Raw genomic sequence first — 24,656 nt, 5'->3', positions numbered from 1 at the left:
AGACGAAAACAGTGCTCTGGAAGAGGCTGTTTTTCATTATTTGGGTTTGAATTTTTCGTTATTGGGATGCTGCTTGTTTTGTTGAATGGTTCCATCTCTCAGCATTGCTGCCTCTTGTGTGTCCTAATCACAGCTACAAAAGCCCCTGACTGATTTAACTACATGAGTCTATCCCACCATATCTTTTAAGAAAAACAGCAGAAAATAGGACTGAGGTAGGAGCCAGGCTCTTCTCGGTGACAACCAATGATAGGACAAGGGGTAATGGGTTCAAACTGGAACACAAAAGGTTCCACTTAAATATGAGAAGAAACTTCTTCACAGTGAGGGTGACAGACACTGAAACAGGCTGCCCAGGGAGCTTGTGGAGTCTCCTACTCTGGAGACATTCAAAACCTGCCTGGGCGCATTACTGTGTAACCTCATCTGGGTGTTCCTGCTCTGGCAGGGGGATTGGACTAGATGATCTTTCAAGGTCCCTTCCAATCCCTAACATTCTGTGATTCTGATTTATAAACTTTCCCTCATCATCCAACTTCTCACACATCTTGTTGCCCTGGAAGCGAGGGAGTAGGCCAGGACCAAAGATGGTTTTAGTTAGAAAGACCACTGTACTGTACGAAATTTTTGCTAGTTGAAGGGTGTGGCTGAGAACCCACAGTGCTCTCTATGATGAGCAATCATTCCTATCTTCATGGGTTTGAAGATCACGTCTTCTTACTCAGACACCAGAAATGCTTGCAGGACAGCGGGTTGCTGGCTTGTACTCCCCTCTCAAGAAGAAAAACAACCTTTCAAGGGTGACTTTGATTCTCAAATTATTTGAATATTTTGAGACCTTTTGAATTGGAGTAAATAAACACACTGGATTTCCTTAAACATGGAGGGAGTTACTAGAATTTTTTCTCTAGCTGTTGAAATACGTGCTGCAATTTCTAAAGTACCTCATTTTCCTGAAGTATGTGCAGGTGGTGATTGTTTGCAAGGTCCAAAAGAGAATCCAAGGGCCAAGTTCAATATTAATGTGGAACAGCCTTGCTAATTAAAGAAGTTAATTCTAACAACAGAGATGGTTGTTTTTGTTTTTTTTTAATTGTTGCAGCTGTTCCACGTAAAAAGCCATGAGACCGCTCCTTCGCACACACTGAGATGCCAGCATGTATGTCTGTGTTTTTGTTATTATATGTAGTCCCCTCTAACATAAAGCTTGCACAGGGGCTTTAGTTAGCATTTTTAAAGATGAGCTGCTATGCAATTTTACTTGGCATTTAACAGTGAATTGAGTCAAAAGGGGCTTTGGAGGGGTGTTGAGTTAGAAAAAAAGCATTGAATGACACTTTTCTACTTGTTATATAAGCACACTCTTCGAAGCCTGAAGGATTTTTTGTACAATTTAGCCTCAAAACAGTGAAGTAGGGCACTCAATCTTCATTTTGCAGACTAATATGAACTAAAATTCAGATAAGTGAATTGCTACTTGTACTAAAACAGCTACAGAGAGAACAAAGTTTTTGAGCCTTTATTCTTAAGCCTATGCTCTAATGAGTGAACACACACTTTTACAGGCATTTTAGAGCTTTTTTTGCTACAACTAGCACCTTTGAAATACTGCTTGTCAGACAGGATTTGCCCATTGAATGTTAATACTATGAAACCTAATGTTCTGTTGTCATCCACCATTTCACTTGTCTAAAATCTAAACAGCTTTTTAGGTACTTTTAAGTGGGGATTTTTTTTTTTCTTAAAGAAAATTTATGTATTTATTCATGTGTCTGTGATGCTCTATGAGAGAAAAGCAGTAATATGTGAGAGGAAACAGGTGCAAGAAGGCTGATACTGCCTGAAAGGAAAGCAGCTAAGCATTTTCGGGTAGCTCCAGAGGAAGGCTGGGGTGCTTCCTTGGGGAGATGCTCTCCGGGGGAGCTGCCGGCAGCCGGGCGGCGCGGCCGGGGCCACCCAGGAGATGGTGCTGTTGGACCGGGGAAGCGGCACAGCCCTGACCCAGAAGCATCTTTCAATGCGGTCCTCCCTGTTTTCCGTCTGTCTTGCACGTTATTCTTCGGGGTCCTCGTTTCCTTTTGGGAGAAGAAGGTGTCAGTGTTTTACCGGGAGCATATCCCGGTCTGGCATGTGATGCTGCTCCCAGACAGACATCCCTGCACCCTCCATGGAGATGACGCTAGAGCTTGAAGGCGATGTTTTTCCCTTGGACTGCGTGGCTGGCGAGATGGTAACGCCAAGGCGGGGAGCAGCTTCACAGCTCATCGCCTTCATCGGAGCAACGGCTTGAGAAGCACCGTGCCAAAGCCAAACCTCTGCCGGGTGCCCACCGTGCCACTGCGAGGGGTGGGGAGCAGCGTGCCCACTCGTGGGGTTCCTCGGGGACCCGCCGCCTGCCATCTTCCCTCCGCCATCCTCCAAGGCGGCCTGTCCCCACACACACGTGTCAGGGAAAGGTAAGCGCAAGGGCGGCTCCACGGCGAGGACTCGAGCGGGGCCGAGCATGGGGTGCAATGACATTTTGGCTCTGGCGCATGGTGGGAGTGGGATTCATGGAGCAGGGGTGCAGCAAGCACCTGGAGGGGGGCATGGCTCCGGGGCACCCTCGTCCCGTGTTTCAGGCACTGGGCACCAGCCTCCTTCTAGTACTGGCGGGCTACAGCAAACACGTGAGTCTGCAGCCAGGTCAGGGTGGGATAATTTGAGGTGGCAAAGGGGGAATTTGGGGTACTTTCAGTCCGGGGTGTCTCAGCAGAGCAAGAGGTCAGATGGTTGTGGTGATGTTTTCACTTGATTTGCTATTTTGTTAGCATCCTCTGTATATGTTCAAAGGCTTCACATTTGGCCAGAAAAGAACAGCAAGAGCTGGATCAGGTCAGCAGATGCCCTGGCAATGGCTGTAGTAGTAAGAAATCACCGGACAGGGTATTTACACAATAATTTCTGGAAGAGCTCAGTAAAGGCCTTTTCCCTAGTTGCAACAGGGCTTATGTCTCGGATTGTTTCTGCATGGGTAACCAGACAATGACCAGGGTTTTATGCATCATATAAATCAGCAGCTTTAATTCATCAAGACTTGAACCTGAACTCTTTTCTGTCTGAACAGGTATTACCAAAATGAGGCCTTTTTATGTTCAGGCACAGAGGCAGACAGCAAGCCCACTGCAGGTATGCAGGTGTTTTACAAGGCCTCACCAAATGCAGCTGCCATTCTGCTCTGAACTAATTTTGAGTATGTTGCACCCAGAGCTCTGTGGTTGAAGTGACTGTGGCTGTCGGCGGTGAAGTGGTTGGCGAGGGGAGAGCCATCCGTGGGGAGGATAGCTAAACCACACGTGGTATGGATACACCAGGGAGGCCAGTAGAGGATTTGAGGATTATGTCTGTTGTTCTGCACTTCACTTCCTCTCTTCGTAAGCCATTGACAAGAATTCAGTGTTTAGCCTTGCCAAGGCTTGTGGCCGGCAGAGCAGTACTCATTCTCATTGTTTTTCCATGTCCAGAGGTTGGCTAAGTTTTTTCTTTTTTTTTTCTTTTCCCAACTTCTTGCTAAAAATAAATGATTTAAAGTTCAGCTGACACATTGTGAGGGCTTTTACTTAATGAGAAATCATTTGGCAGCATGTGAGGAGGGAGCTGGATAGGGATGGGGTTGAGGAACTCTGTTGTGTGGTAACAATCAGGTGTGTCAGCAGCAGGAAAACAGAAGAAAATACTGAAGAAGCTTCTAACAATTTAGGAAGAAGCAACAGAAGTAAACTAGCCTGAGGCAAACTTGTTCAAATACCTTTGCTTTTCATATGGAATTGAGGTACAATTCAGCTTGTTCAGCAGAAGAGCTCTCACATTTTGGGTCTGGGACTGGAAGCTGCCCAAGCCCAGGACTCAGGAGTGAGTGTTGTGAGCAGGAGGTGGTTTAAGGCTCAGACCATGGCTTTAAGGCCATCAATGTGGTCCTGCACATCGGCGCCTCAGAAAGATAAGGTCTTCCTATGCATCAAAGGGGAGTCTTAAAAGGCACTATACAGGAAGTCACTGCACTGAATTCTTGGATAAAATAAAGTGCAAAGGTTCAGCACTACGACTCAAACCTCTCTCTCTGAGACCCCAACACATCAAGCTACAGCATGAGGCTCCCTTTCACCCCAGAAGCTTTACAGCTCTTTCTGAGCCAGGAACCCAGCCCCAGCAAGTGGGAGAACACGAGCTCTTTTCTCTCCTGGTGTCCTGCCTGGTGGCCGGGTCCTTTACCTGAGATGGGCAATGCTGGCTTGACCCCCCTTGCCTGCAGCCTTTCCAGGTCCAGAAGCAAGCACTACACTGTTGCAGAAAGGCAGCTTCTACCACCAGGTTGTTACTGCTATGGATTACACACTCCAGGTTTGCCAACTACTCCTTGGTTTCTGCCTTTAGTAGGTCTAAAACAGGTGTCTATTTCTTTCAACCTGGGCCAGAGCCATAAGTAGATATGGAATTTCAGATCAAAATTCCCCTTTTTAGCTGCCTAAATCATTACATCCTAATATTTGGTTCTTAATCTTAAGCCACATGCAGGAAGGAATTCAAAGCAAGATTATATGTGAAGCTGCTAATAGACATACAAATGTAATAGGATCCAGCAACTTAGTGGTAAATACGAAAAAGTGATTGAAATTTGAACTTCAGAACATCTGGGTTTTGGTCACATTGAAAGGGTTAGTCAAGAAAGCTCCTGAGGGAAAAGTACAGGAAGAAAAATTCCTAAAGATGCCATGAATTCCACTTAAGAACAATAATAGAGTCTAGAGGTCATGTATGTTGCTAACAAAAATAATACTAGGAAAGCAAACAGGAAGCCAGTACAACCAAATGGCAGTGCTGGAGAGCTCTTTTGAGTCAAATGGGAATCCTTCCAAATGTGAAAATCTTACCACAGCTTTCCAATACATTGGTTTATTAATTAGTGTAAAGACTAGATGAAAGGGAAATTAAAAGGAAATATGGTGGACTGCAAACAGCCGAAGGTGTAAAATAAGAATGCTTCAGGTTTGTCAGTCAGAAGAGTAGGAATAATTAATTGGTAATTCAGAAACTGGATGACTGAAGATTAGAGGCAGAAATTAAAGAAGATAAAGGCATTGCTGAGAATCTAAATTATTTCTTTGCATCACTCTTCAGCACAGAGAATACCAGAGCAATACCTACTGGGACTTGCTCTTTCCTGGTAATCAAGATGTGTCAGAAGACGAGCTGGAACAAATCGATAATTTAAAAAGCAGCAAATCATCAGCTCCAGATGGTACACTGAAAATTTCTGAAGGAGCTTAGTATGAAATAGCTGATCTGCAGCACAAATATGCTTTTCCTAATTAAAAACAGCTATTTCATGGGAGAAGTGGAGGGTAACAATTATACCTGAAGTTAACAATGGGATTGAGATAATTTGAAGAAGCTCACGCTCCCTTCATCCAGGCATACATTTCTGTTCCATAAACTGGTTGGAAAGAAAAAGGGAAAATAGTATAATGATAGGATCTAAAGAGCAAGGTTTCTGCAGAGAAAAATCATGCCTCATCTTAATGTTATAACTTGAGCTGGGCCAGTCTTGTCATGGACAAAGAAGCAGCAACCACCATAATTGAGATAAGGCTCAAAGGACCTTTAGCCTGTGTAGGATACCATGAATCAAAGAGAGGGGAGCTTGCTGCAGATCTTTTGAGTGTGTGACCGGGCCAGGCTGTGTGTCCAAAAAGGCCTGACCATCTTGGCATCTCCATGCTGCATCAGCCCCATGACTTGTTCCTGCCCTGTGATGGTTTGATCCCACCCAAATGACACCAAGCCCCACTTTCAGCTGTCCTGGGAAGTGAGAAACCGAGAAAGGGCACAAGTGATCCGTTTCTAGCCCCTGAGAGACATTAGCTGAAGGTTGTGTCTGTATGCCTTTTAGGTTTACAACTCTGAAAAGGTGAATATTGTTGAGAAAGCCAACACACCGCTTTTAAATTTTAAGTCCTACAGAGGATGTAAAAGCCATTCTAAGGAACTGCAGGAGGGCAGAAACTGGGAGTTGAGGAGCATCAGAGGCAGCTGTGGTGCAGGGACCTTCCTGCAGGTAGCACCAAGATAGTAGCTGTGTGAGGGATGTGTACATGGGGAAAGAACAATATTTTTAAAAAGTTCAGACCCTCCAACTTGTTAGGTAAATCCAGGGGCTGGCTGGCTGAATCCTCTTTGCCTCTACCAGTGCCACTCACTAGAGGTACATACAGCAGTAATTTAAAAAAAAAAAAAAAAAAATAATTGAATTAGCTTTGTAACAGGAAGAATTTTCTACAAAAGAAACAGAAAATGAACACAACAAAGAATCTCATTTCAGAAAAAGAAGCAATGTATCAATTTCCCCTCCAAATCCCATTCATGAATTAGTTAGATATAGTTTCAACGTCAGCATTGTTTAGCAACATCCCAGGATGTTTATAGTGAATACTCGGATGAGCTGGGAGGAGGATGTCATCAGAAACCATACCTTTGCCCTTAACAATGTGATTTTTTTCTATCTTAATTTTATGCAGATTGAGATGATTTGTGGCCTCCTCATTGTGTTCTTTGTTCCCACATGCTGCTGCAAAGATACCCACGTGCTGCTGTGCTGCCAGCAAAGACTCACAACTGGCCATGTCACCTGGAAAAAAAATCTCAATAGGATTCTGTGGAACAATTTTAAGAAAAAAAAAAAAACAAAAAATCCCAAACAAACAAAACAACAAACATTTCATGCCTAGATCCTTTATCAGTAGAAATCAGTAGTTTTCATCATCTTCAATCAGTGGTTCTTCACTCTTTTAGGAAGACAACAGAACTACCACCTCTTTTTTTCCACTTCTCCTTTATACTTTGTTTTTTTCCTGTCAGTCCTTCTCCTCCATTTCTCCTGATCTCTGCTTCCATGTGTTCTTCCCTCATTCCTAGGATGTCCCCTTTCTTGCCTCCTTTCCCAGGTGTGTGCTGTTGCTCATCTTCCCCTATAGCTGCTGCTGCCTCCTCATAGCATTGTCAGCTCACAGCTGTACTGACTCCAGAGCCCAGAAAGAGTCAATTATACCAGCACAGCTAATTAGAAGGCATAGAATGCTGTGCCTTGCTCTTGAGATCTGTGCATCTCAACACTGCAGTGTGCTCTGCTGATTAGAAAATACTGATTCATAGTAATATTAAATGATGCAAACTAAAAAAAAAAAAATCAAAGGCTTCTAGAATAACCCTGCTGGTTTTCTCTCTGCTCTGCTCTGTGCTATTATTTTCATATCAGTAAGTTCCAGTATACAGCACTTCTAGTGTTCCACTGGGTATTTGGTAGGGAACAGCATCAGCCACCACATGCCTGCAGAAGAACTACATTTTTGGGTTATAAACTAGACTGTAGATTTTAGAAAAGCTGTGTTTCACTTTTTCCTTTAAATTTTCTATGCAGTCACAGAAGGGAGTAAAGGGTGGTGCAGAGGTGCCTAGGACACTTTTAAATTAGCTAATTTAGATGCAAAATTGTTTCAGCCATGGCAGCATGCAGCAGAGCAGCATGGCTGATTCAATAGGGTCCCACTGTTCAGTTTTTTCAGTGCTCTTCTACAGGAAAAGTCTCACCTCTCTAATGCCATGGGACACTGTGGCTCATGTTGTCGCACAGTAATTCAGCTGTTTGATGTGGCAGTTTGGTGATATGCAGGCTCATGGGCTTTTCCAGATGTGTGATCCATGGTAGAGTTCAGTCGCTAACACTTCAGAGTCAGTGGGTTTGGGTCCTTCCTTTCCATTTATGTAAACACCAATAACTATAAAAGCTCAAGAGACCTAAGACCTACAAAAAACTTGGACCATGTGTACATCAATGTCATAATCAAATGTTTCTTTAGAACTGGTTTCCATGCCTGAATCTCAGACCAACATGCAATGATCATTAGTTCTACACCTGTAGAATAGCAGACAGCTCTGACATCTCTTCCCATACCCAAAACTACTTTGGGCTGGATAATACAATAAGATGTTGGTGATGGTTGCCTCAAGCAATTCTCAAAGCCAGTTTATTCATCATTAAGACAAAAAAAGTTTTCCTCCTCAGTAGCAGGACTATGGAGTGGGAAATAGAGATTATAGGCACAGTCTTGTGGAAAAGCTTTGTGTTAATTATAAGTAACATCTTATGAACTCTTCTAAGATGTCCAAGTTGTGAATGTTTGGCTGGGCTCCAGCTAGCAGAAAAATCTAGATATGTTTTCTCATCATCCTGCCAGAATTAGGCAAATTGTAACCATGCAGCTCATGATTCTGCCTCTCCTTCCCTGACTTCATGGTTTAAGGTAGGGTCTGAGTTGGTGCACAAGTTGTTTTTCATTTTTTACCTCCCAAAATAATGGAGTGGGAGTGTGAAACTTCAGATCTTGTGTCTAGGAGAAATTGCTACCTGGTTTTCTACTTGGAGAAGCCAAAGTTAAAAGAAAATAAAAGCTAATTTTCCTCATAAGAGGTGTATTATTTTTGTCTGGTCAGTTATTGTGAGTTTGTTTTCCAGAACTGCTGAATTCAGATGGAACTTTGGGTCCTTGGTTACTTTGAAAATCATGACCAGGTTTTCCACATCCAGGCAAAGGGCCGTGATGGTTTATGTAGTAATTCTGACACTGAGGATGAAATAGAGGCTCCCCCTTTCAGAGGGACTCTCTTACTTCAAGGACTTGAGGGATTAAAAGTACTGAAACCTTGCTGTTTGAAATCCTTTCCATTTTGAGGTAAGCTGAATTCCACCAGTAAGTGCAGTCCCCAAGTTTAGCACAAATTGGTGCAGCCCGAACTCTGAGATTGCATTTGAGTGGCCCTGGATTATTTTTTGACACTTCATTTTTCTTATGGAGATCACAAAGCATGCATGATGGAGCTTTGTATTTCCCCGGAAGAGTACTGCGAGCTGGTATCCTGAGAGGATGACAGGAACCTATCAATTTGAATTTTACTATGTAGGCAAATCCTTGTTTCACTGTATCAGTAGTTGGGTTAATACTTCATTCTGTTCACTATCCTGCTTTGACTGGAATTTCAAATGCTGAAGCCAATCTGGCCATTTCTGTTTTTTGTATTTCTGCTTCCAGTTGACCACATTATGTTGCCATCTTGCTTTTTTAGTGTGGATGTCTCCATTTAGATCTTCTGAAAATAAGTTTACCCTATTCTTGCATGTAGAACGTTCCCAGGGAGTCCTGGAGACTGATTTCTGGGAACTTGCTTGACTTTGAGATCACATCCTGGAGGATGGAGGTATGAAACTGTAATTGGTTTCTTAGAGTTGATCTTCTCCTCCTATTAGTTCACTGCAGATGAGCAATTCACTCGCTTAACTTTAGATTGGCTCCTAAGATTGAAGAGCCCTTGCTTGCACTCATATTTTAAACATTTCTCCTACCGTTTCTTTACAAACAGGCAGTTGAATGATAATAAGTTTGAACCTGAAGTACCTTTTTTTTTTTTTTTTACCACATTAGAGTGTAGCTGAAAGCATCCAAAGTTTGGTATACCTGTTAAGAAACTGATTTACTGTTTTTCAAAGCATACTGCTGCTTTTGTTGTTATGCCCCACTGGAGCTTAACAAATATGTATTACTTTTATTACCATGATAATACAAGCCTGTACACTTTCTGATGAAATTCAAAGAGGAACTTCATTCTCTTCTGCTTGCAATTAGGGCACAGAAACAGTTCAGAAGGAAACTCTGACATCTTACAGTGGTTTGTTTGTACAGGGGCTGTGGTCGTGATGCCAGAGCAGCAATTGTGAGACTCTTTGGGCTTTGTTACTGACTCTGCTGGAGATGCTCCCTCCAGGGCTCAGGTTCTGTTTCCCATTATATCAATGACTTATTAACCCACTGAGCAGGGTTTGTCCTTGAGCCTGTTTCTGCAGCACCAGTGAAAGGTGACCAGTGATGCTAGGTTTGGTTGTGCTGTCTGTGTCCTCTTCAGGAAAATGGGCTGCATGTGGTGGGATACACAGGGTAAAAAGCACTTTTCTGTGCTGCTGCTGTGTTACAACTGGTGTGTAAAACCTGAATAGGTTTTAATGTGAGAGTTAGGCAAACATTGGCATCTGCATGGAGGTGTCTACATGTGAAAGGGCTGTCTGTGCTCTCACCATAGTCAATGGTGGTCAGTCGGTACTGTCAGACAGGTCTAGAGATGTGTGCAAGCACCAGAGGCTCAGTTCCATTGCTTAAACTTAGGTGTCTGGTGCCATTTGTGATGTCCTGGAGTAAGTGTGATGTCCATAGAGAGATGAAGATTTGGCACAGGACTTTTGCTGTTCTAGAGTGGCAACTGCAAGGCCACGCTGGACACCTCCAGCTGTCAGTTTACACGGTCAAACTTCTCTGTCTGCTCAAGGGTGAGATGAGTTGCTCTCAAGGGTCTGCTCACTGTATTGGCACAATCTCCCAGTGATGTCAACCTGGACACATCACTCACGTGTAGACACCTGGATGGAGGTATCTTCACCTCCAACTCAATCCATTTGCTTATGGCTAAAAATAGAGATCCAGCCCCTGGAGACATTTAAGTATCTAGATAAGCAGCTTCAAAGGGCAATGTATTCAGCCTATTTTTAATACCTATTATAGGATGAAATGGATTGCACTCTGAAAGTGCCTTTCATCTAACTGACTAGAGAGAGAGCCTAGGCATATTAACTGTTTAACTTTCAGGTTAAGAAAGTGAAGAGCATCCCACCTTCAGTTCAGATGTAATCCTTTTAACTCCACTGATTCAGAAACATCTTTCTTCAGTTACCCACAGGAAAGGTCATGTGGGAGACCTGATAATGATATTCTGAACCTCAGGAACATCTTGAACATTTCTGAACATTGTGAAATGTGATTGACTTAAAGATAGTTGAAATTGAGCTAAGCATAAGCTAAAAGCTTACTGCTTTCCCTTCCCCAAATAAAGCTTTACACATTTGCAGCTCCAATGAGAATACTTGCTTGCTCTGTTCCCCTGGACAATTCCAGCCTTCACTGCTCTGGGAGGTGATTTCTTATCTCCTCCCACTGTTTTCCTCATTTTTGAAAGATAAAAAGACCACAACTTCACTAAGGTTGGTCTGGGAGACACACAAACCATGATGGCTGCTGTGGGATTGATGGGGGAAGGTTAATGTGGGAGTAATAACATTTTCAAATTAAGGCTGGTTGACCCACGTGCTCCTTATAGACATATCTCATTTAGAAGCTTAAGTGAATTATATGGTCAAAGTTTTAAAAGGAGGTGGGAAGAAAAAAACTGGGACAGATGAAAAAGTGCAGCAACAATGAATGTCTGAAAAGTGCCACAGGCATCGTATAAATCCACAATTCACTGATCATCCTGGGATGTGGGGAAGTAGAAGTCATTCTCAACGGGTGTAAACTGTGTTAACTCCAGTGGGATTAACTTCACCTATATCAATAACAATCCAACTCTCACCAGTGTGGGCTGATGGCTCTGGTGAGAAGGTGATAGTGTCAGCTTGATATATCACTAAACAATATTGTTTTGCTTCCATAATTATCCAGAATGTAACATTCTGCAGGTGCTTTTATTAGTTTATATTTTTATCTGTAGATAGATGATGAGATGGTGAGAATGACTGGAACTTAAAATGGATCTCACTTCTTTATTCTTGATTTAGATATACATAGGGAAAAAAAAAGCACATTTATTTTCCAAGCAGAGTGTGTAGGTCTGTTTGGATGAAAGAGCCAAGCAGATCCTGGCAGCTAGCAGTTTCTTCACGATCACTGTTCTGTGCTTAGATCCAGACAGAGAGGCATATATATTTGTATGGACTTCTAAGGAAACCAAGCAACTACATGACACTGACAATTTTCTGTTTGTGTGTCCTGTGGTGCCTCATTTATAAAGACCCTGAATGATCTCATAAGGTGTAATGAAAAGAGGGTCACAACAAATACAATGCCAGGAACAGAGCCAGGATGTTGAAGCCCAGCACTGGCAGGGGATTTGCACAAGAGCCCTCTGGCTAAAGCAAGAATAGAGTTGAGATTCCTGGGTCTCAGCTCTACATCACAAAGACAAGAACCTCTGCAGCACAATCACCTGGACAGTCCTAGTTTCTCTCTACAAGTGCTGGTCATTGTAGTCAAGAGTGCTGTCTATGGAAGTTATTATCGAGGTTATTATCAAGGTTTGCTCTGTGCAAACAAACTGTGATACCATCACTACTTGATGGTTTTCAGACCTGCTAGGTTAATAATGTACAATTGCAGCATGAGCCCATAACTGAGCTCCTCTCATCTGGGGCCATCGAGCTACTAAGCTGGTGTCCAGCTGAGGTGCACTCTCCTGTCTGATGCCATGTGCTGGCACCCAGTGGTCAGCACTGGTGGCAATGGGCCAGCTGTGTTCCATGTCCACAACTCACTGTCATGGCCTCGCTGTTGGAACAGGGCAGAGGTTATTGCGGTCAATGAATAATCCCCCCAGCGTCCCTGGGGGAACACCCGGAAGACTGACCCATCCTAGAGAAGCTGCTGAAGGTAAGTGCACAGAGGGAAGGTGACAGGGATACTTTTGGTATTCTAAAGTGGGAGATAACATAACTGGGTTGTGCAGCGTAGCTGAAAATGTGATATTTCTAATGAATCCATACCAATCCTTTCCCTTCTCCCTCTCCATGTCTGTGCTGCTCTCAGCTCAGCCTTCTGTACTTCTTTCTTTGTTTAAACTAGCACTAAAATCTCTTACTTGCAAATTTCCATAAGCAGAATTGGATTCAAATAGACCAGAAATAAAGCTCCTCTGCCTTCAGATCCACTTTTACTGCTTCTTATAATGCTTTGAGTGGATTTTACCAACCTTTCACTCCTCCAAATGCTGGCACAGCTTTCATAGGTCAGCACAAAGCTTAGGCAGCCTCATCAATCAGTCATCCTGCCTCAGGGCAGCAGGTGCCTGAGCTGGCGTTATGTGCTGGAAGGGGAGATTTCATGCAGGTGAGGCTGGTGGGAAGAACAGTTGGTGTTGGCTGTGTAATTGGAGGAAAATCTTGGTCCCATGCACACTGGGGATGGCTAACCCTGTCACTAGAGAGTTTCATCCCTCTTTTGGAATAATACATCTGAAAACTGAACCCACTTTCACTATTAGTTTGGATAATAAACTCTCCTATGTAGAATCCACTGATTGTTGTTCACTTATGTAAGCTAGAGCTATGGCTTCTGGGCTCTCACTCAGTGTCTCCTTTTCTCTGTACTTTTCCAGCTCATTTGATGCAGGTGTTTTGTTGTTGTTTTTTTATTTGTTTGTTTGTTTAGTATATATTAATTACACAACTGCTTCATGGAGAGGAAGGTTCATGTCAAATGGTTTAAGCTATGAGTTAGATTTGGGTGAGTGCCTTAAATTTAGCTCTGAACCAGTGGCAGTCCTTGAATTTATAAATACTAATATCCATCTGAGATTCTGGTCCAAAGCAAGAGCAAGACACTTACTGTGTTCAGGTTCCTCACTTTCTGCGTATCAGCATTGCAAATGAGCACTTTTCAGGCAAGCAACAAGTGTCATGATTAACAACTGCATAGCGCTTATTCTTTCTTCCCAGCAGTTTTGGTGAGAATGGTCAAGGTCTGGTCATTCGGGTCAAGGATTTCAAAAGGTGTTTGATATTTTTGATGACACTTGGGAAATTTAATACAAATTATCTTTGTTTGGGAATTTGTCCACTCTTGGTTGCCTCAGGTTAATCAAATAGGGAGTGCGGGTTCAGCATCCTTTCCATTCCCCAGAGCTGAGGAGTGAGTGAGAGTCCCTAACAAAGTGTTTAGCCACCAAAGCTAGTGCCCAGAAATAGAGTGATCAAATCATATAAGTTAGAGACTGAAAACAGCTGAAGGCATGGCAGTAGGACAGGAATAACACTTACAATAAAATTTTGGGAAAAGGTTAATGCATTTTAAAATGAGGAATTTGTATTTTCTTGACATCAGAGTAGAAAAAACATTACAGGATTTAGAACTGACATTGAACAGATAAGTGAAATGCTGGATTTGGGATTGGAGAAGTGATAAGAAACTCAGATGGGATTTTTTTCTGACTAGTTGCTGGGACCCTCGGTAGAAGTGTCTGTGGTGCTATGTGCTGTGTAAGCAAGTATGCCTGTTCAGTCTGCTTTTCCCCGCATGCGTGTTTTCATGTGTATTTGCTGGTTCTTGTTCCAACAAAAAGTCCTGCTGTAATATCTTGCCAACAAGCTGGCTGGGTGGATTTGGGAATTTGGCAAGACTGGAAATGTCACCAAAGCAGGGAATTTTGTGCTAGTTGGAGATTTCTGTTTCCAGTGTCAAGAAAGGCAAGATGGACAAAACATTACCTTTCTGACTCCCGTACATGCTTGGTCTGAACACAGGGCTGAGGGTACCCAGCAATACTTTAGTCTGAAGGAACTCTCCTTTCACCTGCAAAAGGTGAGCAGGATTAGGAGCTTCTTTTCTTAACCACCCATGAATGAATACTGTTAGTATTTAATACTTGTATTGAGTCTCAGATAATTGCTAAAGTGCTGAACTGCTGTCTCAACTTATCTGCATGCAATTAATAATATTGATCACCCTACATTGACCTTGAGAGTTAATAACTGGTTTTTCCCTTAGTTTCCCTTGATGAATGGTGCTTTCTATGTGCCAACTTATAATTTTGTCAAGCTGTCAGATCACTGGGCCTGATCCTGCAGACACTGTAATGCAAGCAGCACTTGCTGCACTGGCTGTTTCTTTGGGATCAATAGGACTATTTATATCTAGGCTGAGAGCAAAAGCACTTTTTTAACATAATTTGGCCTAGGGGAAAGTCTACACAGATGTCTGAGTCAAATCACTTGAAAGCTGGGCAGGATACACATATAAAGATCTGGGGCTCCAAAAGCTGGGCCTTATTTTCTCCATCTATTTTCTTTTTTTTTTCCCAAAGGCTTTCCTGAAGTAAACACCCTGGTTAAGACACAAAATAGAGAGATAATTGAAACAATTTATTTGTCTCATCTCATTTGGAGGGACTATTAGAGGTTTTTTTTGCTGTAGGTAGTCTGAATAACATCTTTTTTTCTCAATTGGCCTTGAACAACCTGAAGAATTCAGTTATGGTTACCTTTTATTTATAGGCTGCCTTGTTTATCTAGTTCTCATCTTACTAGTTAGTATTACCTTATAATGAATCACCAGTACTGCTCTTGTTTTGTATGACTTTTTTCCCTTAAACTCCTATTTCACTATGTGCCTGCACACTCCCGCACACCCCTCTACTAAAAAATATTCTGTTGAGATACCTACTAGAAAAATCAACTACTGGTAGGACTGGAAATGGAGAATTTGGCAAATAGGGGTCTGTCAAAGTCTCTGAAAAAAATTTATGCTCTGCTACAGAGAAAACCAAACAAATCTGGAATGTTTGGAGTGTCACTACCAACCCAGAGCTTGGCATCACTGAGAAAAGCTTTGTGGAGCTGTATTATCCAAGAGACACATAGTGGAGGAGTTTTGGGGAAGAAATACGCCTCTTCACATCAGTTTTCTCACATCAGCGCTAGCGCCCATTGGCAGAGCAGTATGTGGGAATGGTGTGCTCATAATCTCACTGCTCCTTCTGTAGAGCAAATGGAGCATGTTGTCCCAGAACAGCAACCACCCAGCACTTTAGCACCAATTTGTCTCCCCCATAGACATATATAACCACCCCCCTTACTTTGGACAACAGGCGTCATCTGAAGGCACCTTAGCTTTGTAAAAAGTATCTTGATAAGCTATTCAAACACTGCCTCTTCCCTGCCTTTGTGCTCATTTATCCCCTCCCCGTTGCACCCTCAGCTAAAGCAGATTATTGAAAAATCCATTTTAAAAGCATAGCAGTTTTATACTGAAAGATATCTAGAGGGCAACAAATCCAGAGGGAAATCTCATCCTTCAGTGCAAACAAAACCTTCTTTTTTATTTCATTTCTGAAAAGTCAAGCATGGAGTTACATAAAGTGCTTTTTTCTTTTTTTCTTTCCCCTCTACACAAAGCAGCAATAGTAATAAGGTATCTTTATAGGGCTGAGATATAATCATACCTGGGAGCACATTTTTAATATGATTAAAGCTTATTGTAGTGGGCAAAGACTCTGAAGTTCAGGTGTGAGTTAAGAAGAAACTGCTCGGCCATCCATAATCCTATTTGAAAGCAAATGTATTTTTAGAGTACTGCTATGCGACACGGAATACTCCTGAGTTATTTGTGCATAACTGCGGTTGATGTGGAGGATGTATTTAATTCAATATTAATATTGTGCCCCTGATTGCAATTCTGTCATTCTTCATGTTTGGTTCGAATGGTAGTTGGCCAAACAGTAGCTGGGATACAATTAACTGTTAGCAATGGAAATGAAGGCTTCTGTATCACCATGCTTTATTATGTACTGCATTCTTCAGCACATTTTGAAACCCTTTGAGAAGTGTTTCTACAGTTACACCTACTGACTTTTTTCATCACCAACAGTTAATGAGTACAGTAATAAGAAGGTTGAAAAGCTCTATCTTATCTCCCTTATGTGTGTTTGCTACTTGAAGTTTGGAGCTTGGCTATCATGAAGTTATCAGAACACTTAAAAATCCCAGAGTTTAAAAGTACCCATGCAAATTATTTTAGTTTTTACTCAATTTTTGAAGATTTTCACTTTAATCATGCATGGAAAACTGGCATCTGCATGTTGAGAGGTGCAAGCAGAGGCAAATCAGTGCAACTTTGTGTGGATGCTGGCAGGAACTAGAGGGTAAACCAGACAAGCTCCTCTGAGTGCACTTGGGAATACAAGTGCCTCAACAGGCAAGCCACACTGAGTCCCTTCAAATTCATCCCCCAGAACATGCACAGTGCAGCTCTGCCATTTGAATTTGACCCGTGTCCAGTCCAGGCTGCAAGCACAGAGGTCAAGGATCCCTGGGGAGCATCCCTGGGCACAGAAGCCCTGGTTCTGCTTCCACCTGCCAGGAGGAACGTCTCAAATTCCTCATTTCTTGAAGCTTCAAAATGGAGTTAACGAATTGATCTCTGTTGGTCTGATGTTTGCTTCTACATCTACTGATGAAAAATGTGATATGAGAGCTGTGGGTAATTGTTATTACCAAGGGGCAACATATTTGCATTGAAATAGGAGAGGGTGTATACAGGGTCTGCGTGATGAGTTTTTTGCTGGAGAGCACGCCTGGAATGAGAAGGACTTCTGTGGTGCCCTGTCAGTGTGTATGGCAAAGGCTACACCAGAGCACAGACGATTTCCTGCTAATTGCATTTCTTTTGATGTACAAACCCCTTTTCCTGTCTTATACGTGTGGTGATTTTGCACAGCTGTTGTTACAATACATTAAAATATCAGAGATATTCTGTCACTAGGATAGTCAGTTGTTATAGACAGTACAAAAAGCAGCAACTTCCTTAAATGGCTGCTGTCTCTGAACATCCATATGCTGCTTCTGCAGAAAGGGAACATCACCTTTCTTCCTCTAGCTCTGCTACTATTTTCCTTTCACATGAGGTAACTGTTTATGAAGTGACCACTCAGTGGTTTTTCAAAGCAACTCCAATTTTTGTGAGGTGTTGGTTCAGAACGACATACTGCTGAAACCTGCTGGCCTGCTACTCTTTCACAGCAACATATAACGGCTCCTCTCCCCTTCCCCTTCCCCTTCCCCTTCCCCTTCCCCTTCCCCTTCCCCTTCCCCTTCCCCTTCCCCTTCCCCTTCCCCTTCCCCCCTGTCCCCCGCCTTTTTTTTTCTTTAGGGTGCTTAATTCACATACTTCAGGCATTGAGCTTTTGGCCTCTGAGAGGTGTCAGACTTTCCTCTCTAAAGAAACAGGGTCAGTCTGACCACCCATGGGCTGGATGTGGCCCTTTGACTTCCACAGAAAGAGGCTTCATGGCTGGGATATCGGCTCAGAGCCGGATCCAGGAGGTGAGGTGGTACCCAGGCAGGGTGGAGGGGGAGAGAGACCACAGAGGGGCAGAGGCGGCTGCTGAGGTTGGCTGGGCAAGGGAAAGTGGCTCGCAAAGAGGGGGACCCCTGCCCCCCGGAGCGGCTGGGGCACAGCTCAGTGGTTGCTGCAGGCGGTGGAGAGTTGACCCCTGCCTGGGGTGGGAATTGGTTGTAATATGGGGAAAGGATGCCCAGGTCTGGGGATCTCATACAGGAGATGCGACTTCTGCCAACAGTGATCTGTAGCATCACCCTCACGTGTATTGTCGTTTTCCATGTAGAATGGACCCATTTCACAGTCAGAGCTGACTGCAAAAGGGGTATTGTGTATACCCTGTTCTGTGAGTAGAAGGTATATCTGAGCTGTGAGATGTTAAACTCTTTTGGACTCCTGTGGTTGCTCAGAAAACTCTCACTGCCTTGGGCTTCATATATTAATATAAACACCATTTACATCTGCTTAAAATCTGAATTGAACTTGAAATTTATGTTCAGTCCAGCGGTGAATGTAGCTGCTGTTAAATTGCTCCATTAACTGTGAAGCAAAGTTTAATCTGCTGTGTTTTGCTTTCATGAAGTGCTTCTAAGCACTGGTAATGTTCCCATTAGTGTGTTCCTTTAACTTTACAGGAAACTGGAAGCTTTGTCTTAAAAAAATAAAAAAAGATTAAAATATCCATGAAAGCAATTCAAAGATTCAAACAAGAGAGAAGAAGAGATCATCATTACCAGGAAGAATTAAGAGGAAAAACACTGGAGCAACTTGCTGCTTTGCCTTTTCCTTTCCAAATATCCAACACAGTCAAAAAGCCCTGCTAAGGAGATTACCTCAAGTACTCATGGAAAAGAATATGAGTGCAATCCAGAAAGGCAATTACTTTTTTTTCATTTATATAGAATCTTTTGTCTTCTAACATGGAGTTAATTGCCCCTTTTGTTCTTTTTTTTTTCTTTTTTCTTTTTTTCCTTTTTTCCTTCTTTTTTTTTTCTGTAATGGTCTTATGCATAGGTTTAGTCATCCTTGAGGGCAGCTGCTCCATCTAGACAGCAATTGCCAGATGATTACCTCTTTAATGTTTTCACTGAGTACTTTACTGGTTAACCTCCTTAACTGGAGAGCTGCTTATTGATATTTATGTCTTGTCAGCATAGAGGTTCATTAAGCATTGGTAAATGACATGTTTTCATATCTGCTGACACTAGAAATGCAATATGATCAATTGCAAATTGACTTTAGTGCAGCAATAGAGTGCATTTAACACACATCAGTGGATCATTCGTACAAGCAGAGCTGGAATTTTTATCGCTGTTTATGTCTCTCTAATATCCAAGTATAAATTCTCCCAAGTTGAGCAATTCTTAGTAAAGCAAAATGGAAAACTCAGTCCAACAAGTGATCCTGTATCCCAGGTCAGCTCTCAGCACAGGCAATTTTTTGCTGGCAGGATGCTGGAGGTGGTAAAACAGCCATGACTGCCTCACCTCTGCCAGAAGGCAGAGATGGACTGGGGCATCTCTTGCAGATGTTTTGTCCCCAGTCTCAAGCTGCACCAGGAGCAGATGTTCAGGGCTCTCCCTCACTTGCTGGCTTGCTGCTACCTCCCTTTCTCTGCCTGGTTTGTCACCATCCGCAGGGTAACACTGAGCCTTGCCTACAGCCCAGGCTGGTCTGGAGATGGCTTTGTGTATGATGTGTGGGCCTCAGAAGCTGAGCTGACAGCTACCTCCATGGCCAGGTCCTACTGGAGGTCAACAATGGGGAGTCAAGAGCTTCCAGTCTCTCAGGTGTGCATGGTCTTCTACTGTTCCACTGCTAAGCTTGTACTAAGTTGGGTCCAAAGTGTTGCTTTCTGATATGTCTTACTGCAGCAGCAGCCTCTGAGAAACCTGCAGTTGTTTTTAATGGTAATGGTTCAACCCCATTGTTGAACTGACAGTCAGCCTTGGGGATGGGGATGTTTGGGCCAGAGCACAGGGCTCTGAAGCCTGTTGTGCTGCATATGGTGAAAGACCATCCATCACAATAGCACTCTTGGGTGCTGGGGATCTTCTGGGGTGTGGGGGTTTGGTGTGGTGATCATCTGTACCAGAGCTCTGATCTCCTCCCTAGGATGAGCTCTGACCCCATGCCAAAGGCAGAGATCAGTGACCATGTCCCCTTAGGGCGCCTCCTCCCCAAAGCTGTGTGTTTGCAGAACGGTGCCCATCACCGAAATACAGGTTTCTCTCCCCTTTTCTTATGGCTGAAATTTCTATGAACTATTGCTATTTCTGTATTTCTGAGACTGCTCTCTCCTTTTAACCATTGTGCTGGGGATGGAGTAGGTCACCTTCCCAGATACCTCAGAACCTATGCACCCCTTTCTTCGGAAATACATCTCAGTGGCAGGGGGAAAATTTTCAAGTCTGTGAATCCAGGCAGATTATACTATACAGAATTGCCAGCAGAGACAGAAAAAACATATCTTTATCTCTTAAGAAAAAAAAAAAGAAGAGATAAAAAAAGATCTTTTTGAGCAAAGGTCTTCATTAAAAAACATCATCAGGTTTCAATTTAACAAAACACTGTAAGATAAAAGAAAGCCATGAGTGCAGGCATAGCTCTGGGAACATCCAGTGCTGATTTACTATGCCAGCACATATCTCCTGTAGAGTTAGATTATTATTTTTCTTTACTGCTCTGTCACACATTGTTGCCTGTCTGAGATTCCTCACCAGTAACTGAGAAAACGCAGAGAGGATTTACTTGCATTAAGTCCATTATTTTATGTACTGGAGGAAAAAATTAATGGCTTGTGTTGAAGGAAGAAAGTAAGATCTTTACATTGTTTTAATGGAGGTAGCTTTGGTAGCTTAAAAACTACATATAAGTTGAAACATCTTGACATTCATTTGAAGTATCCTGGCTCTTAGCTTATGCTTTTCTCCAGTTAGAATATTTGCAAAATGCTTTTGGCTTTATCTAACGTTCTAACTTTTTTGTTTTGTCATATAAAAATAAAATTAAACTTCAGATTGTCCCTTCTGTATAGAAAAAACATGGGCTTCCAATCTAATATGTTTGCTTAGTGACCTTCCTGAAGAAAACTTTCAGTGCTGTAGTCTTCCTGGTTATAATTATTCTCACTGAATACCCAGAATTGTATTTGCTCCTGTGCAGCTGAAGTACTGGTTGTGTCAGTTCACTCTCTGTGGATCAAACCATGTAAAACAACATTGTTTCAGCACTGTGAATAACAGAACGCGAAATTAATATTATGGCTCCCTAAAAAAATGGCTTTGATATAAGATTCCCATATCCTTATTTTATTAGGGAGCCATAATACTAGTTTAGCATTCTGTTATTCACAATGCTCAGGTGATATTGATGAACTTATTAGTGCAAGATGTGGAGTTCATGAGGAAGCAGAGTCAGACACATGAAGGAAAATATCAGCCCAAGTTTAAGACTATAAGGTGGAGCAGATGGCAGGGCCAGTGATTTCAGTCTTGGTTATAAATGCATTGATACACTTTTTTCCTAACTCCACACTTTTTTCCTAACTCCATCATTTTTTAGCACAGTGCAAGGCCAAACCCTGCCCTGGGGAAAGCCACAGAGCCCTGGCAGCACAGGCGGCCGTGTGTCTGAACAAGGCATAATTTAAAAACGAGGGGAAAAAATAGTACTTATTGGTCACAAAATTGGAATTTTTGTTTGAGGAAGACAATGACTGACTTGACAAGAGTTAGAAAGGTGAAAAGTGGCTGTTTAGGATGGTTTGAATATGTAAGCAAAAAGTATTGTGGTTGCAAGAAATTCTTGGTAATTTACCCAAAATCTGCATGTGCAGACATGTAGGTATGAGCAACATGAAAGAGAGAAAGAGAGAAAGAGAGAGAAAGAGAGAAAGAGAGAAAGAGAGAAAGAAAGAAAGAAAGAAAGAAAGAAAGAAAGAAAGAAAGAAAGAAAGAAAGAAAGAAGAACAACTGCACTGTGTGTTTTCAGAGCACACATACATTCCTTCTAGCATTCACCGTGAGAGATAGTATGTAAAAGTATGGTATGCACTGAGCCAGTAATAACCAAACAATTTGAGATCATGGGAAGTTCTTACCATTTTCCTTTCCTTTCTTAAAATCAATTACAAAACAATTTTATTTCAAGAACAAAACTGCCTGAAAGGTCAGGAAAATGCCTAAGTAGAATATTTACAGGTCATTTACAGATTAACTGATGATGATACCTGCTAGCAATAAAATGCAAGAAAAGAAGATCCCAGAGCTCTTTAAACTGATCTCTTAAAATCTGCCAGGGACCTGACAGGGTCAGGCTTTCTCAGAGGCACGACAGAATCCACTTCTGCTGTCTCTGGCTGTCCAAACAGCAGAGCCACTGCCTGGCTGTACGACAGGGAGATGCATTTGGGCTGCCTCTAGAGCCTGGGCAGAGCTGTTGCACTTTGCAGACAGAGGAAACCACCTCTGAGATCCTCTGCAAAAACCGTCATGGTCCAGCTAAGGGCTGGGGGCAGAGATTTGTCACTCCCTGGCTCAGCGCACGTGTTCAGAGCCCGCTGCCCATCCCAGAAGTGAGGCCAGGCTGGGGGCAGAGCTGCTGGCCCGGCCAGGGGTGCAGGAGCTTTGGGAGACTGTGCTCCCGCTCCACACGGCTCCTCTGATTCTGACAAACGGGAATCTGAGCTTCAAAGTTACACATAGCTACAAGGATGAGGAAAAACATTGACCAGAAATACCAAAAGGACTAGTATTTAATTAAGGAGGATAGATTTATTGACTGTCTAGACTAGAAGTTGGTTTTGTATTCACACTGTAAAAGTTTTAATTAAAAGTTTACACTCATACCGTCTGGTCATTTCCTGGTTAGTTTTATGGAAACATTAACCCTGACATTTTGACAACTTTTTAACTTTTGTTTAATCTCTCATTTAAAGTTGTTTTCGTTGTCTGTGGTTTAGCAGTTCCCTTGGTTCACTTACACAACCCAAGCCCTTTGAAGAGGACAGCTCGGCACGCCTGGTGTCACCTCCCAGCACGGCATTTAATTCTCAGTTCGAGCCAAATAGCAGATCTCTGCCCCTGTGGTACTGCACAAGTGTACTGCACAAGTGTGACATCAGGTTTTGCAAGCAACTATGTGAAATTTTCCTTTATGCTTGTACAAGGCACTCGTGAGAACAACATGCTGATGCCTTCACAGCTTGCAGGGTCCAGGGACCAGCAAGGGGGTGTGGGACCCCCCTTGTCTCAGTGCCTGGCGCAAGCTGCTTCTTTTGTCCCTCCTGTCATCACATGCACACATGAGTCCTGTACCTCCCAGTCCAGTCTGCATCTCTGGAAGATGCTGGGGCAGCTCCTGGGCTGCAGGCCCTAAGCAGTCCCTGGGAGCTTGTGCCCTGCACTGGGACAAGGCTGTGCAGCACGCAAGGATGCTCTGACAGTTCCATGTGTTACCTTGGAAAGTCAAAGTTCAGCATCACTGTATTGGAGAAATGCCCCAAATCACCTAAGAACTTAATGCAAGACATACATAAATCCTTTTTGCTCCAGCTCTCTGAAGATGTTTAGACAGAAACATATGCAAGCTATGTAGGTTTATAGTGATGCAGGTGAGTGATGTGGAAATCACGCTGGAAACTTTCCACGGCTCACACCACTTAACAAGTCTCCTGTTCAAAGTCCAAGCCTTTAAATTTTACTGATGCATGTGTTCTCAAGTGTTTATCTTTGCAAATCTGCTGTGGTTATTAATTCATTGGAGATCATGAGGTGCCGAGGCAGGGCATTTGGGTGTGAATGGCAGCATTTTGATAGACAAGTGGGGAGAGGGAGACGTTGTAAACATGTTTTCAGGGAGACATAGGAACTGAACTGCAACTCTCTGGAAAAAAAGGAACACCACTCACCTCTTAATCCTTGCACAGCTTGTGTCATGTTGGGGAATTGCCATTCCAACCCCACTGACTGAATGTGAGAAGCTGGTCCTTCAGTTTTGCTGGAAAATGAAGGGTGTTGGTGTTGTATGAAAAAAAAACAGAGAAAAAGTGGTATGATGGCATCATTCAGACCGAACTCCTGGAGGAAGCTGCAAATTGTTGCTGGTAGGAGCTGCCAGAGCACAGAAATGGCTTCAGAGAAGCTCAAAATGTAAATAGTATTGTTGTGGCCATCAGGGACCAACCTTTCCTGTAAAAGCTGCCCACATGTCCTCCCTCTGCTCTCTTAAATACTGTCCAGCACTTTGATGACTGCATAAATCAACTGAACCCTCTGTTTCCAGTTTTGGGAGATGAAGATAAGAGCACAGAGTCACTTGCTCTTACCAAAGATAACTCTCGAACTCAAGTGTGAATCAGAAGCTAAGAAGAACAGTGACATTTTACAAAGTTAAGGCTACTCTAAAATGTGAAAGATTCTGCTTCATGTAAGGCCGAGGGGAAAAGAAGGTTGGGACTGCATTTTTAATATTGTTTGGGAATCCAGGTCCCCAAGACAGGCAATGCACATCCTTGTGAACACGAGGGAGCATTGGGGAGAGTGTGTAACCCTGTGTCACCGTCTCCCTCCTGGAGATGGTGACATGTTTATAGCAGGAACATGGTCCCTGTTCCCGGGGTGGGGAGAGCCAATGGGG

The 24,656-nt window shown here is 42.9% G+C and overlaps 1 protein-coding gene across 10 annotated transcripts in view; it reads left to right on the top strand.

The window, feature by feature from the left end:
• Positions 1-1,997: 1,997 nt before the first annotated feature.
• TUNAR (TCL1 upstream neural differentiation-associated RNA) overlaps positions 1,998-24,656 on the top strand; it is a 175,543-nt gene continuing 152,884 nt past the window's right edge. For 4 of the 10 annotated variants that reach the window (XR_010472793.1, XR_010472796.1, XR_010472799.1 and 1 more), the window contains exon 1: positions 2,002-2,456. The gene's annotated coding sequence lies outside the window, so the exon portion shown is untranslated. Of the gene's footprint in view, positions 2,457-24,656 lie in introns of all 10 variants that reach the window. The other 6 variants (XR_002417883.2, XR_010472795.1, XR_010472802.1 and 3 more) reach the window with 5 other exon arrangements.

This window comes from Columba livia, chromosome 5 (assembly GCF_036013475.1).
Source record: "Columba livia isolate bColLiv1 breed racing homer chromosome 5, bColLiv1.pat.W.v2, whole genome shotgun sequence".
Lineage (NCBI taxonomy): Eukaryota > Metazoa > Chordata > Aves > Columbiformes > Columbidae > Columba > Columba livia.
This window is presented reverse-complemented; position numbering and strand designations above follow the sequence as displayed.